The sequence below is a fragment of the Pan paniscus genome, chromosome 10, assembly GCF_029289425.2.
Source record: "Pan paniscus chromosome 10, NHGRI_mPanPan1-v2.0_pri, whole genome shotgun sequence".
NCBI lineage: Eukaryota > Metazoa > Chordata > Mammalia > Primates > Hominidae > Pan > Pan paniscus.
In genome coordinates, this window is record NC_073259.2 from 21,964,518 (window position 1) to 21,982,110 (window position 17,593).

Sequence of the window (17,593 nt, forward strand, 5' to 3'; positions counted from 1 at the left end):
TAGTTCAATATTTGGGACTCTTTGTAGTAATCACAGCAGCTTTAACAGTTTCAACTCTGTTTCTGCAGTAAGATGTGAATTTTGTAAGTGTGCTGATGGCTAGAAGAAAAATGCTTTCTACCTAGAGAAACTTGGCCTTATGTAACCTTTCTTTCTGTTTCCCTTAAAGGTAATCAAGCTGTATCTCAAGACAGTGCCTCATCTATACACCTAAAAATTCCCCACAGTAGCAATATTGTATTAAATGTTAGTCATTCTATAAATTTTTATGAGTGTAGTCATAATTATCTAGAAATTAATAAAATATGAAGTGGGCTTTTTTTTTTAGTTTGAAAGACATATGACATATTTGCAAATAGACCTGAAAACAAAATAAAAGTAAAGATATTGACAGAATGTACTTCTAGATTTGAATTTAACATTAAAACAATCTGTCAGTTCTATCAATTCAGTAAATTAGAACCATCCTATTTTATACACCAAACCACTTACGGGTTTGATTGAATAGAGAAATGTTATTCCTGCTATCATGAAAAGAGCCCTGGACCAAGTCTTAGTAAATCTGATCCTTGCTCTGCTAACTAGTTGGATTTTTTTGAGAAAGTCGTAACATATCTTTGACTCTCAAGTTTTCTCATCAGTAAAATTGGGGAGTTTAAAAGACAGATTGTTTTCTAGGTGTGAAATATATTATTTTACTCTGTAATGTTATGTACATATTCTTCTGTCACCCAAGGCGTCACTCTCCTCCTACCTCTTCCAGGAAGCTTTCATGCCTGTTGCTGCCCACAGTGCAATCACTGATGTACATACACTCACAGCCATTCACTTGCTGTTTTACCTTCATTCTGGTGATGCTTTCTGGTACTTAAAAAAAATGCTTCACTGTATGTTACAAGATGGGCTTATGATTCTGTCTTACATGCTATTCCAATATCTCTAAAAAATGACTATCCATTCTTTGAGGCTGCATTTTATTTTTGGAAAAAGCCCAAAATTATCTGTAGGCATTGTTGTAAAGAAGGTGAGTAATCAAGACTGGAAACTTAGTTTTCAAGTGAATCTCTATATTGTTCAAGTTTCTTAACTGAAACTGACTATGAACACAACTCCAAGAGAAGAGATCTCAGAATGCATTGCATTATGTCAGCATTGTTAGAATAAGCATATTGTCCGGTGAAGTAACTACTTTGGAAAAACAGTTTTTAGTTTGATGCAATTTAATTTAATAGTTTTATTTATCGGTTTCATGCCCTTACAGCCACACATTATATGTCTTGTCCTGCTAAGTTACAATTTCTTCCCAGGAAAGAAAATGGTGTTAATCTGTATACATTTCCTTTGTAAACATTTCAATTCTTTCCTCAGTTCAGACTTTAAGTTGCTATTAAAGAATCAATCAACTAAATTTGTCAGAAAGTGTTTGTGTTTTATTAGCTGGTATCAGAGATGAGAATGAGTTAGCATTTTAAAAAATGAGGAAGTAAACTTTCTGTGCCACAGAATATATGAATTATACATGTAAATAAAAAATTACCAATTAATATTCATATCTATAAACATTAGTGTAGGTTATTGTCTTTATGAATCACATTAAAATACTTTGGTTCAGAACTTTTTGTTAACTAATCAACAGGAAAAAAAAATACTTCCAAACCTGTTTGTGAAAAGAAAGAGCCAGAAATACTCTATTTCTCCAATGTGTACCTTTCTTGAGATCTGAATAAATTGTGGAGGTTCAAGGAAAATATTGAGCTTAACGATGCTGGAGGCCAAGCAACCATATCCACCAATTATGTCTATAAAGAGAAGTTCCCTGGTAGTGCTGACCACATCAGTTCATCAAGTCCAAGTCCAGTCAGACAACACATACACAAGCAAGATTAGAGGGAACACCAAACCTGTTAGACTTGTTTGGCTGTTGTTGCATATTCATAAAATAGTAATGGTCACTTTGTTTGTTCAACCTAAACTTCAAAGGTACTTTAACTCCAATGTTTTGGTCTTCATTTTCACTATATTTTGTACTTATTGTACAAACCCATCTATTATATACAGAGCTTACATATTTATGCTGTGTAAGGTAACTATGACTATGTGGCATATTCATACCATAATTATATATTAGTCTTGAAATAAATAGCTAGGATACCTAATGAAATAATTATTGTAGAAGTCATTAATTTATTGAGCTTCTGTTAACATCCTTACAATAAACTCTGTGTTGAATATCATCTAATCCCCATTGTAATCCTATAGATGGCCACTGTTATTGCCTTTATCTTATGGATGAGAAAATTTATTAAGAAGGGACCTTAAGAATCATGGAACCCATTTTTTTTAATCAATATGTCTCATGCTAGGTTTTATTCCTGATGTGAAATAGAATAAATTGGCCTTCTTTCCTTTTCACCTGATATAATTTGTTACTTACCGTGAGATAATTTTTTTTTATTATACTTTAAGTTTTAGGGTACATGTGCACATTGTGCAGGTTAGTTACATATGTATACATGTGCCATGCTGGTGCACTGCACCCACTAACTCGTCATCTAGCATTAGGTATATCTCCCAATGCTATCCCTCCCCCCTCCCCCCACCCCACAACAGTCCCCAGTGTGATATTCCCCTTCCTGTGTCCATGTGTTCTCATTGTTCAATTCCCACCTGTGAGTGAGAATACGCGGTGTTTGGTTTTTTGTTCTTGTGATAGTTTACTGAGAATGATGTTTTCCAATTCATCCATGTCCCTACAAAGCACATGAACTCATCATTTTTTATGGCTGCATAGTATTCCATGGTGTATATGTGCCACATTTTCTTAATCTAGTCTATCATTGTTGGACATTTGGGTTGGATCCAAGTCTTTGCTATTGTGAATAATGCCGCAATAAACATACGTGTGCATGTGTCTTTATAGCAGCATGATTTATAGTCCTTTGGGTATATGCCCAGTAATGGGATGGCTGGGTCAAATGGTATTTCTAGTTCTAGATCCCTGAGGAATCGCCACACTGACTTCCACAATGGTTGAACTAGTTTACAGTCCCACCAACAGTGTAAAAGTGTTCCTATTTCTCCACATCCTCTCCAGCACCTGTTGTTTCCTGACTTTTTAATGATTGCCATTCTAACTGGTGTGAGATGGTATCTCATTGTGGTTTTGATTTGCATTTCTCTGATGGCCAGTGATGGTGAGCATTTTCTCATGTGTTTTTTGGCTGCATAAATGTCTTCTTTTGAGAAGTGTCTGTTCATGTCCTTTGCCCACTTTTTGATGGGGTTGTTTGTTTTTTTCTTGTAAATTTGTTTGAGTTCATTGTAGATTCTGGATATTAGCCCTTTGTCAGATGAGTAGGTTGTGAAAATTTTCTCCCATTTTGTAGGTTGCCTGTTCACTCTGATGGTAGTTTCTTTTGCTGTGCAGAAGCTCTTTAGTTTAATTAGATCCCATTTGTCAATTTTGTCTTTTGTTGCCATTGCTTTTGGTGTTTTAGACATGAAGTCCTTGCCCATGCCTATGTCCTGAATGGTAATGCCTAGGTTTTCTTCTAGGGTTTTTAGGAACCCATTTTTTAAGTAATAAAGTTAAGTCCCAGGGAGCTAAGTGGCCCACATAAAGCTACATGGTCAAAACTCAGGTTAAAACAAAGCTCTCCTGACCCCATTGGAATGTTCTTCCTACTCTACCTTCCAGACTCCTAGTGCGGTATATTGCTGGGGAGATATAAACTTTCAGTTGTGATTATCTTATTATCTCACTGAAAGAAATCAAACTGCATGAGAAATTTCCTGCAGAATATTGTTAAGATTTTTTTCCTTTGGAAAAAAAATAAAATTCCTATAAACGTGTTAAGGTTTTGATACTAAGCATATTTTTGTTTAGAAGGTACAAACATGATTTTATTTTTATTACCAAGGTCTTGCCATAAAGGAATTTTGAGTCACAAGTATGAATTCATTCTATCATCATAAATTAGGTAAGGTATTTATAATAAAACCAGGTCTTGGGATTTACGTCTGAAAGAGATAAATCCTAAAATTGGTTTTAAAGAGGCTGTGAAAAGTGAGCCAGGAAGGGAGAAGCCCTGTTTTGAATGCCAAAATCTGGAAAAAGTGAGTCATGATGGCTGTAATCCTGGGTCAGAGTCAGGGCTGCAGTAGTTGGTGTATCATTATAAAATCATGTTTTACTGTTGCTCCAAAACTCCCCTCCTCCTGTGAACAAGAACTTAGGAACCAAAAGAGCTGAATCATGATCTACAATAAGCTATTTCTGCTGTATCTATCATCATCTACATCCATCCTGAGCAGAATTCCTAGGCTGTGGCACCACTTAGCTCTAGGTTAGAGATGAGGGGAGCAAATGGTGGCCCTTCATGTTTTAGTTAATTGCCCATCAATACAAATACCCAGTTTGACCCATCTTAAATGTCTAGTGTTATTTGTTTCAGCCATTCTGCAACATGAATTTCTTCCACTATCATATATCTGGTTTCTTTGCATGTATTAAATAATAATAATATTTTCAAAAGTATACCAAAAAAGAAAAAGAATAAATTCTAAAGCTCTGGACAATCCACAATTTCACAATGAGCTCTTTAATAATTTAGAGGTGATTTAGGATTCTGTAATTAATTTCAAATCATATAAACTTAATAGCCATTATGTCTTACACTAACATCATATTTTCAAAAAATCTTTGCAAATCTGATAGGATATAGGTATGTTGCATTAAAATTTTGAATAAGGCTAATAAATCACACATGGAATTAGTAGGTTATGGAATTATGGAGCAGGCAGGAGATTATAAAACAAGTTGTTAAATTGGGGTAATTTGGCCATACATAACTGTTTCCCATCACTCCATTTCCTAGCCTAAAATGGTATAAAAGGTATGTCTTATAAAAGGAGTCTGAGGTTCTGGAATCTTCTGGCTTGGTCAGTGCTTTTGCTCTATTAGGTTGCTAAGACTACCAAACTTCAAGTGTACATCATGGGGAATAATAATAATAAGTCATCAGGAAGCCATATCCCATTCTATCTTCAGATATTTTTCATCTTACTTATACACCTTGCATGGAGTCTTTGCTGTGGTTGCTAATCCTGGAAACTGAAGTAGCCTTTATTGTCTGGCCCAGAGCAATCAGCGCATACGCCCCCTTATTTAATTTTTCTAAGCACTGTACAAGGTAGTCAGAGAAGGTGCTATTATCATCAACCTATAGAAAAAAGAATATAAGGCTCAAGGAGGTATTTATCCAAGTTTGCAGAGCCAGGCAATATGTGAAAATACGTTTAAATCCAGATCTGTTGATTCTAATTCCTCTATTCTGCTACTGAGTCTGTGAAAAAGGGTTGACAGAGGCGATTACTTTTGAATGGGCAGGTGCTGTAGACCTAGCCAGATGATGAATTAACAAAACAATTAATTCCAAATCGTTTTGGCTTGTTTTCGCCAGGCAAAACAATGTCCGCCTTTTTCATTTTGTGGGGATAACCCATACATTTTCACTGACTGCATTGCCTGGTTCAGTGCCTGCTTTCCGTAGTGAAACACACAGATATCATCGTAGGCTAAACATAACTCAAGATATGGTACTCTGGGGAGGATTCAGCGAGGGGAACGTATATAAAGAGTTGTCTTATAGAGTGCAAGGACATTACAAATGAATATAAAAGCAAACATTGGTTCAAATAAGTTAAAAACAAGACCCGTGCTCTTAAGAATATTATTATGCAAGCAAGAGAAATATCCAATATTTATGAAGCATTATTTTATTTTTCTTAATGCCATATATCTAGGCAGTCAGATGTATGTCTGTTGTCCCAGGAGTATTATCAATTTATGGTGGCGTAATAGTCACTCATGATGAATTTTACTTTATAATCATATTGTCTTTGATAAGTGGCAAAGCCTAATGCAAAGTGCACTAGGTAAAAGGATGGTGGAGAGTATACAGTTTAGTGCTAGCACTACATTCTAGATGACAATACTAGTGAGGCCTATTATGTGAATCTACTCATCACTTAGCCTGGGAAGACTTCTATGCTTGAACAAATGCAGTAGTTTACCATAACATATATAAGTATGAAGCACCCAAGAAGAGCCCATGTGGATTGGGGATGCAGTGAGCCTGGCTAGAAGGGTGAATGCCATTTTACTTTAACATTTATCTGACAACGGGCCAATTTGAGAACTAATCAACTACTTGGCTAGGTCCTTGTGGATAATTAGACTTACTTTGTTAGAAGATGAAAGTCAGTGAGAGCTCTTAGCCTTGATGATTCAGGGAGAGGAGAAGGGGCTTAAGTTGATTTGAATCCTAAACCATTCATTAATCCACTTAACCTCATTCATTTTAGATATGACTACTAATTTCAGGGCACTCTTGGCTTTTCTGTAGCTCTTTTCTCCTTTAGTGCTTCTTATATAAACAATTCCTTTCTTAGTTTTTCATTTTGTTTCTCTCTCGCTCACTCTTTCATTCTTGGGAAATGACTTTCTTCTTTCCCAGGATACCCAGACCATTGTAACTATGATGATTTGTTTCATTTCCGAGATTACCCAGTATGCTTTACAATTCCCTGGTATATTCATTATCCACCCAATGATAGTCTGCGAATTTAAGTGCCAAAAATAATTATTGACTTATTTTGTGCCTTCTCTTTAATCACACGTCAAGATTTAGTGAAAATGTTACATTTCAACAAGGCTGTCCATGATTCTCGTAGCAGAATTAAATACCACACCTTCATCTGGGAGTACCTGGCACACAAGTCTATCAACAATTTCATTGTCTTTTTAAATTTTTAATATACCTGTCTTTACAAATGAAATGGGAACTTCTTCAGGCAGGGGTCACATCTTCCTTACTGATATAACCCCATCACCTCCTGGTGTCTTCCACTTAAGAGATGGTCAATGAATATTAGTTCGAAGAATTGTTTAAACTTCTTTTGTGAAATGATGAAAAAGTGAGAGTTGGGCCCAGTTATTCTTCTCTAGGCAAAGTGTTTGGGCTTGTGTTATTTGTTAGAACATAAATGAGTTGGCATTTATGCTTATGGAATAAGTTAGAAATCTGTAATTGTAAATTCATGCTGATTTTAATGAAATCAAAACTCAAAGTGTGAAACCATCCAAATAAATATAATTTTCTCCAAACTGCTTTGATATGAAAAAGACTCTTTGGCATAGCTCCAATTAACTATCTTAGTCACCCACACAGAATCAAGAAGACTCCTTCCATCTGATTATAAGTTTCTGCAAATAGCAAAAACACTCAAAGCATTCCTGGTTGTTCTCTCTGTATGGAAATTTTCACAACTCAGAGCAAATAGAATGGACTGATTCTGTCATTTGTATAGACAGATCTGATGTATGTTTCACTTTTCAAGCTTTAAAAATCCTACTGAATATGATTTTAGTAGTAAAAAGAAATCATATAAAACGTTAATAAAAATGATGTTTTTATACTTCATCTAATATTTTATGGCCAAGGCACATATTCAAAGTTTAATTATAATAGATTAAGTTTTTATCATAATACTATTTGTGTGTTCTAGTCTGCAGTTCTTAAGTGTAGTATTTAAGGGTCTTTGTTTTTTTAAAATGTCAAGCTTTTGTTTTATATTCTTCCAACCTTTGCCCACTACTGGTATCTCTGCTTCTGTTAATTGTTCCAAACACCTGCTACAAACTCAGCCCCTGAACAAACAAAAACTACAGGGAACTTGACAGCGAAACAAATAAATACAGATATAGGAGTTTTATAAAACCTGCCCTCTGACTAAATCTGTAAACACTCAGGCTGAAAAACGAGATTGTCTGCAGATGTATCTGCTGGCAAATGGGAAAGAAGTGACCCACTGAGGCCAGTTTATGGAGGCGGTGAAGGCATGGTAAACATGTCTGCCTACCCCTTGATAAGTTGTTCCACATGGTTGCATAGATACAAGACAGACTCAATGAGCTGGCTCATTTCTACCATGAAGTGAAAGAAAGTAACTCTCCATCATGGGCCAGGGCAGGATATTTCACTGTCCATGTGTAATGTAACAGGCAAGTAGTTTTGAAGGTACCCACCCCTCATTATTTGAATGAAGGAACTTTTCCAGCACTGGGCATATATCACATGCCTCCCAGCAAGATTAGAGCTTCACTAAAAGTAAGAGCATGGTCTTTGCCCATGAGGTAATAAATTTCCTGTGCTAGCAACAGTGAAGACTTGGGAAGTGAATAAAGAAATGTCTTGAAGCATCTTTTAGGCATGTCAGGAAAGGGCACATTCAATATAACTCATATGAAAAAGTAATGTCTGATGGTGCTTGGGAAAGAGAGGGAGAGAATAGTGGTGCTTTTAGTAGTAATTCAGGAAGTAAGTTGCAGCACATGTGTTCATCACTGAATAGAAGCAAAGGAATTGTCTTCATCTTACCCCTGACCAAAAAAAAAAAAAAAAAAGTAATAATCATGGTGAGTGGAGTAGGAGGGTCTATGATCCCTTCTAACCGAAAAACCTAATTTTCAAAACAAATTTAACACTGAAAAAAAGAGACACAGGCTAGGCAATCCTTTTTTATTGAGATTATTTTTATTTGACAAACTAGGAAAAGTTAACATCAGTGTTTTGCTTTCTTTCATCTTTTTGTTCTTTTGTTGTTGCTATACAGTGAAAACTAAAACAAGGGCCCTTTCCTGTATAGAGGTAGAAGAAAAAATAAGGGTTGAGAAAAAAATAGAGGTGCAAAGAAGAAGTGAAATTTCAGAAGGAAAATTAAAAAGAACCAGTACTCAGGAGGCTGAGGCAGAAGGATCCCTTGAGCCTAGGAGTTTGAGGCTGCAGTGAGCTATTGTTGTGCCACTGCACTCCAGCCTGCATGACAGAGTGAGACCCATGTCTGGAAAAGAACTACTAAATGAAACAAAAGGATTCCTTGAGTTTTTAGGGACTTAAATGTCCAGCAAGACCTTGCACTCAGAGAGACAGGTTGGTAAAATGTGCTGAAGCTGAGTGTGACTTGGAAGAATGCCAGCGGGAATGCACAGAGGCGCTTCTTTGTGCTGTATTGTTTCTGTGGGTAAATGCCAAGACTGGCCCTGGGCTAATTGAAATGAGCAGCTGCATGGGTCACATCAGTATAAGGAGCAAGTATTAACAGGTGCAGGGGGGACCACAGGCTTTCCCTTTGTCAATATTGAAGTAAACAGGTAATGCTGTTCATTTGTCTTCTTAAAATGTAAAACTTCAGGCTAAAATTGAAAGCAGCCCTTGGCATCTCCTATGTGTCTGTCAATGAGTCTAGGGTGCCTCAAGCTTCCCAAATTCAAAACCAGGCAGTTACTCATGTCCAGGAGGAAACAGAAGTTCAAGGGCTATATCTTCAGGTGTTGATGCTCAGGACAGACTGCAAAATCACAGGAACTTCTAGCAGGTGTCGAGTGTCTTTCTCCCAGATGTTACAGATTGCATCTTAAAGTTGTTTTTCTTCAAGAAGCCTCTTGCGGGGGGAGAAAACCTCTCTCCCATTTCTGATTCCATTCAGGGCCACTATAATCTTATTCTTGTTTGCTTGCTTGGGGCATAAAAAACGCCAAGGCCAGTCCTGCTAAGTTGTTTCATTCCCTCTGAGTCTCTGTCAAAGAAATTGAACTAAAATGGTTGCTGGGAGTTAAAAAAATTAACATTCTCACCACAAAAACTTCAGATTGGACTAAGGAAAGAATCTGTGAGTGGGGCTTAATGATCCAGCAAAGCTATAGGGTTTAATTTTAGACCAGAAATATTTTTCATTTATGTTTATTAATGTGAGATTTTGCAACAGAGGAGGAAAGGGAACTGGAAGCTATAAAACAGAATCATAAACAGTTGATTTTATCATTAGGGACACTAGCCATTTTAACTACACTGAGTTGGAGTGTTCAGGGGTTCACAAAGCGTTCGTCTCTATCCCAGGTTTTTATTCCAAACCTGGAATTCTGCAATTTCCAGAAGGCAGATTGGGTAAACATATTTTCCTTCTCTCCGTTGCACACTACCTTAGCATTTTGACAAATCTGCTGTTTCATGTAATGCATTTTTTTTTAAATTTTACATTCCTCATACAAAACAATACTGAAAGAACTAAAACATGGCTCTTTTGTCTTAATATTCAGAGTCGCTTTTGTACCAAACTTATGTAATAACATGTGGCTCACCTAGGACCTGCTCCAAATCCCAGGAGAGATTATTAACAAAGCTAATAAGAAATATCTTTTTGCTGAATCTCAGGTGAAGCTAAGGAAAACATGTGAGCACAGCTTGGGACCTTTCGCCTTCACAGAACCTCCCTCTTCCTCCTGCCACTTTAAACCAAAGCTGTTGAGTTGAGCTGATTATACTTTCTTAACTAGTATTTAAAGAGTCAGTCTGATTTTCTGGTTTTGCTTCATTTTGTTTTGTTTTAATGAAGAAAGAGTTGGCATGTAAAAGACAGAGGACTCTCATTTTTGTTCATTTCACTAGAATTATGGATAATCTGATATTCCACTTTAATATTCATGTGTCGGGGAAAATGTTAAAGGTGAGGCTGTACACACCTCATAGTAGCCTCTGGATGTGTTAAAGAGAGGCTGTACACCTTGATTTGTGGAATCAGCATCGCCTGTAGCCATATCATTTAGGCCAAGCAGCTGGGAGGCTCAGCCAACCATTTGTCTCTCTGGGTTCTCCTGGAAACAGGAACATCTGCTTTTCTATGAGTTATACTGTAAATTGAGCCTTGCTTTTTTCTCGGTTAATTTTTTCCTACATTTTCTTCTTCAAGCTCATCAGGCTCTTTGGAACCTTTCTGAATAGTTCAGTCATAAATTACTTATCTGGAGATTCCAGGATTGTGTTAATATTCTAGGATGGTAAACTGCATTGTCCAACTGATTGATTGATTAATGAAGCATTTGTGCCATTATGTGCCAGATATTGTTATAGATCCTAGAGGACTTTTAAGGCACTTACAGTCTAGTGGGGGATGCAAAAAAAAAAAAAAAGTTTGTGATCAGTTACTCACAGTAACGTGAGTGTGGTGGTAAACAAACACTGACAAGGGTGTATCTAACTCGGGCTTGCAGGTTAGAGAAGCTTTCCCACAGCAATTTCTTTAGAGAAGGTACCTGGCAGTTGAGTTAATGTTTGCCGGGAAGGGAAAATAAACAGGATATTCCAGGCAGAGGGAACAGCATAGGTAGGAACAGGAGGCATCATAGAACACGGCTATTCAGGAATAAGGGGAAATGCAGAGTGGCTGGCGCATGGTTTATTACGGTGAGGTGGAAGATGAGTCTGGAAAGGTAGATGAAGCCATGCATGTTATTTTGGGATGTGGAAAAACTATAGAATCTTTTAACTGAAGGCAGTGGGATATCAACTCAAATTTAGACACTATTTAGCTTACTTTTCCTAAGAATAAAAAATCATTGATAAAATAAGACAAAAGAATAACTATAAATGATGCATAAATACAATCAATAACCTTTATGTAGTAAATAAGGTAATCTGGAGGAAAGTACTATGAAACACATATATTCGATATGCACATTTGAGATAAAAGATATTTGTTAGAGTATGATGTTTCCTCCCCAAATTCTTTGGCAATACTATCTTTTCTATAATGGGCATTTTCCTCCTCAACACAGTCACTGATTCAAACAAAACATCTGCAACCATCACTGGCTGGATTCCCACCACTAGGTGCATTTCTAATGTGCTTTTCATTTATCTTTTTATTGTGTATTCTAGGGGGCTGCATATAGTAAGGGATGGCACATGAAACACGGGGCTAAATGTTCCCTTATGTATTGTGTGTAGCAGGGATAAGGATGCCTATTTAAAGAGCTAGAAAATGATCTTGACATATTTAATAATATATAATCTGTAATTTTTTATCCCGGAAATAGACTTGCAGGACAATAAAATGGGCTTTGGGTTTTTATTTTTCTAGACAATAACCTTTTTTTAAAAATGTGAGATAGTGCTAGGTTTGGTAGAAGCAATGGGAAGTGATAATGATTCTCAACTTGAACGTTCTTTTTTATTTGATCCTATAATAACATGCTAGGCAATCAATTGGGAAATGCATTTGTACCATCCAGCATTGATCTATTCTCCCAGGCCTTGTAAGCCAGGCTGCCATATCCTGAACACTACCAAATCTGATCAGAAACGTAAGTCTAAACTACTTGTGGGAGAGATGGTTCTCGGGTGCTGCTCTTCACCCCATTTACCTTCACGTATTTTTGTTGTCCTTACTTTGAAAACCCAGATCCCAGCTCATGACACTGAGTGCAGTGCCTGCCTCTGGTCCCCCTTAGGGTTTGACTCCCTTATAGGCACCATTTCTGGTTCTCTTATTATCCAGCATTTTAAAAATTCTGCTTCCATCTTTTACTTTAGTCTCCCAAATGCCTTAATTAACTCCTCCTTTTATTAGCTTCTAGCCACTAGCCCACTCTTCAGTTTTACCAATTGCTCACCCTAGGGTGGGATCCAAAAGGACACAAAACTGAAAATTATACCTAAAGGGTGGTCATCAATGAACAAGTGTCCTCCGCGAGAGTTAGCTGTGGGCTCAATGTATAATATACACAGCTGGCTGACAAAAGACAGAGCTTGCAAAACAGGCCTGGGAAAGGTAATGATATTTAGCAATTTGGGGGACTTACTAAGAATTATAAAGAGTTTTAGTATAAGTAGAAGATAACTCACAATTGTGCTGGATCAAGTTCCAGCATGACAGATATGGACATTCATGTTTGCTTGTGACAAAAACAGAGATAGTCAAACTGCACAAACACCATGGGAATTCCCCAGTTACATGCAGGAGAATACTTATGGTCTATAGTGGAACCATGCAAACTGCCAATGAATTAGTAAAGTTGCAGTTTTCATTAGAAAAGAGTATGATATTGATATATATAAAGGAGCAACAATATAAATCGTTGTCCTCATTAGCAATGGCTCTTAATATATTTCCCACCAGGCAGGCTACTCTGCCCATTTCTGAGATCCACAACCAAAAATATGTGTCAAAAGCATCAAAAATGTTCAGAAGAAAGCCTCCAAGATTATATAAGTTTTGGAAAAGAAGACCTTTGAGGAAAGGTCAAAGATTGGGGATTATTCTGGATGAGAAACAATTTTGAGATTATCTATGAGTATTTTAAGTTTCTTATTCAGAGAACAGTTGATAAGCATTTTTTATCTACCACTACCAAAGGCTAAAAGTGAAACACAAAGGATTTAGGCTTGAAAGGAGAAATGCTGGGTGAAGAGGGCTGTCAACCATTGGAAGGGTTATTTAGTCTCCTCCTAAAGCCTGAGTAGAATCTCAGTAACTTGGTGTGTGTGTGTGTGTGTGTGTGTGTGTGTGTGTGTGTGTGTGTGTGTGTGTGTCAGGTGAGGAGGAGTAGGGGGGTTTCTTGTCTAAAGGCCAGGAATACACTAGCTGTTTCTCTTATTAGGAAGTCTATGAGATATAATTGAAAGAGTTAAAAAATTATTTTAACCATTTAGATTTATACCCTGACTTTGAAGCAGGACAATAAGTAATCTGTAACACTGATATATTACCATCTGTCATTGTATTTCATGTGGTTCACTGTGTATGAAAAAACTATGTGGATAAATGAAATCAAAAATTTCAGAATTATCAATTCTATCTAACTGTAGCCCCAGTAGTCTTTTAGAAGAACAAGTGGAAGAAATGGTTTTGAGAGAAGTAAAGACAGTAAAGAATGGTACTTGAAATCATTTAGAACTGAAAGAAATGTTGGTAATTCTGGTTAGAATGCTGTTTTGGCACTAAATAAAAAGGCAACCTTGAAATGACAATGTATTTGTCCATTTTGATGCTGCTGATAACGACATACCCAAGACTGGGAGGAAGAAGAGGTTTAATTGGACTTACAGTTCCATATGGCTGGGAGGCCTCAGAATCATGGCGGGAGGTGAAAGGCACTTCTTACATGGTGGTGGCAAGAGAAAATGAGGAAGATGCAAAAGCAGAAACCCCAATAAAACCATCAAATCTCGTGAGACTTACTCACTACCCTGGAACAGTATGGGGGAAACTACCCTCATGATTCAAATTATCTCCTACTGGGTCCCTCCCACAACATGTGGGAATTATGGGAATACAGTTCAAGATGAGATTTGGGTGGGGACACAGAGCCAAGCCATATCATTTCAGCCTTAGCCCCTCCAAATCTCAAGTCCTCAAATTTCAAAACCAATCATGCCTTCCCAACAGTCACCCAAAGGCTGAACTCATTTTGGCATTAACCCAAAAGGCCACAGTCCAAAGTCTCATCTGAGACAAGGCAAGTCCCTTCTGCCTATGAACCTGTAAAGTCAAAAGCAAGTTAGTTACTTCCTAGATACAATGGGGATACAGGTATTGGGTAAATACAGCCGTTCCAAATGGGGGAAATTGGCCAAAACAAAGGGATTACAGGGCCCATCCAAGTCTGAAATCCAGTGGGGCAGTCAAATTTTAAAGCTCCAAAATTATTTCCTTTGACTCCATGTCTCACATCCAGGTCACGCTGATGCAAGAGGTAGATTCCCATAGTCTTGGGCAACTCCACCCCTATGGCTTTGCAGGGTACAGCCCCTCTCCTGGCTGCTTTCATGGGCTGGTTTTGAGTATCTGTGGCTTTTCCAGTAGCATGGTGCAAGCTGTAGGATCTACCATTCTGGGATCTGGGGCATGGTGGCCCTCTTCTCACAGCTCCACTAGGAGGTGCCCCAGTATGGACTCTGTGTGGGGGCACCAACCCCACATTTCCCTTCCACACTGCCCTAGCAGAGATTCTCCATGAGGAACCTGCCTCTGCAGCACACTTTTGCCTGGACATTCAGGCATTTCCATACATATTCTGAAATCTAGGTGGAGGTTCCCAAACCTCAATTCTTGACTTCTGTGCACCTCCAGACTCAACACCATGTGAAAGGTGCCAAGGTTTGGAGTTTGCACCCTCTCAAACCATGAGCTGAGCTGTACCTTGGCCACTTTTAACAACAGCTGGAGCATCTGGGACGCAGGGCACCAAGTCCCTAGGCTGCACACAGCATGGGGATCCTGGGCCCAGCCCAGGAAACCATTTTTTCCTCCTAGGCTTCCAGGTCTGTGATGGGAGGGGCTGCTGTGAAGACCTATTGCATGCCCTAGGCACATTTTCCCCATTGTCTTGGAGATTAACATGTGGCTCCTTGTTACTTATGCAAATTTCTGCAGCCAGCTTGAATTTCTTCTCAAAAAATGGGTTGTTCTTTTCTACTGCATCATTTGGCTGCAAATTTTCTGAACTTTTATGCTCTTTTTCCCTTTTAAAATGGAAAGCTTTTATCAGCATCCAAGTCACCTCTTGAATCCTTTTCTGCTTAGAAATTTCCTCTGCCAGATACCCTAAATTATCTCTCTCAAGTTAAAAGTTTTGCAAATCTGTAGGGCAGGGGCAAAATGCCACCATTCTCGTTGCTAAAACACAGCAAGAGTCACCTTTGCTCCAGTTCCCAAGTTCCTCATCTCCATCTGAGACCACCTCAGCCTGGCCCTTATTGTTCAAATCACTATCATCATTTTTGTCAAAGCCATTCAACAAGTCTCTAGGAGGCTCTAAACTTTCCCACATTTCCTGTCTTCTGAGCCCTCCAAACTCTTCCAACTTCTGCCTGTTACCCAGTTCCAAAGTCGCTTCCACATTCTCAGGTATCTTGTCAGGAATGCCCCACTCTACTGGTACCAATTTACTATATTAGTCCATTTTCACACTGCTGATAAACACATACCTGAGACTAGGAAGAAAAAGACATTTAATTGGACTTACAGTTCCATATGGCTGGGGAGGCTTCAGAATCATAGCAAGAGATGAAAGGCACTTCTTTTTTTTTTTTTTTTTTTTGAGATGGAGTCTCACTCTGTCGCCCAGGCTGGAGTGCCGTGGCGAGATCTCGGCTCACTGCAAGCTCCGCCTCTGGGGTTCACGCCATTCTCCTGCCTCAGCCTCCTGAGTAGCTGGGACTACAGGCGCCCACCACCATGCCCGGCTAATTTTTTGTATTTTTAGTAGAGACGGGGTTTCACTGTGTTAGCCAGGAGGGTATCGATCTCCTGACCTTGTGATCCACCCACCTTGGCCTCCCAAAGTGCTGGGATTACAGGCATGAGCCACCGCACCCGGCCGAAAGGCACTTCTTACATGGCAGTGGCAAGAGAAAACGAGGATGATACAAAAGCAGAAACCCCTGATAAAACCATGAGATCTCGTGAGATTTATTCACTACCATGAGAACTGTATGGGGGAAACCACCCCCATGATTCAAATTATCTCCCACCAGCTCTCTCCCACAACATGTGGGAATTATGGGAGTACAATTCAAGATGATATCTGGGCGGGGACACAGAGCCAAACCATATCAGACAACTTTATTGAAATTAATATGGTGGGTTAGGGTAACATATAATCTATCACTCTGAACTCCTTAATTTCTTAATCTTTGTTTCCCATCAACTTCAGATTAAATTTAATATTTTAAAAAAGATTTTTACATTTGAGAAGGTAAAATGTACCCTACGATTTTAACAGGTTGTCTGAGTAATACAATTTAAAGAGTAAGGGGGTATTACATTTACCACCCAGGTACACAAGTACTTAATTTCCATGGTATCCTAATCATAAATTTTCTTTCAAATTATAAATACTTGTAATTCCATTTTCTATCCCAAGATAATTTCAATGCAATGAGTCTAAAACTCATCTTCTTCCACAACAAATGACCACCTCCTCCTGTATTGACTGTCTCCTAAGTGTCGTGGAGGTGTACCTTATCTCTAATTCTGCTACTCTATTTGCTTAAGTATACCCATATGTGTCAACTGTATCAGCTGGTCCCCACCGTATAATGTCTGCCGACTCTACCCCTGCTTTCATAAGGCCACCAGATTGAACATCCTAAAATGTAAACCTGATCATGCCTTCCCCTGTGTTGTAAGTTTTAACAGGTTCCTCATCTTCTGTGTCAGTGGTCTTCATGTCTGATTGTTTTCCACTTATATGGAGCTCAGGGCATGACAACATACCAACTGAATCAAAATACACACATACATATATTTTTAAAGATTTGGAGACTACTATTTCATAAAATAAACCAGGCCCTTCATCACTGGATTTTAATCTGCAACTCCTCTACATACTAGTTTAAGTTCCTTTAACATACTAAAACCTCTCATACTTGGAAGTCTTTGTGTGTGTTTGGAATGACTTTCCTTCCTTTCCCTAACCCACTGGAAGCACCATTTTTTACTGCTCAAGACTCAGCTGCTTTTCTCAGAATATATAGCTGACACTCTTAAAGTTGAGCACTCCTTCCTCCCTGCTCCCAGATTATCCATTCCAGACTTTAACAGCATCAATTTGCAATGGAGCTGTTTTGCCCTTGCTTTCCCCACAGATTGTGAGCTACTTGATCTTGGAGCCTTGATATCTCCTTCCTCTTCCTTCTCCACCCTTTTCTTTCCAGGCTCCTGGATTTGCACAGTGATTGGCATAATTTAT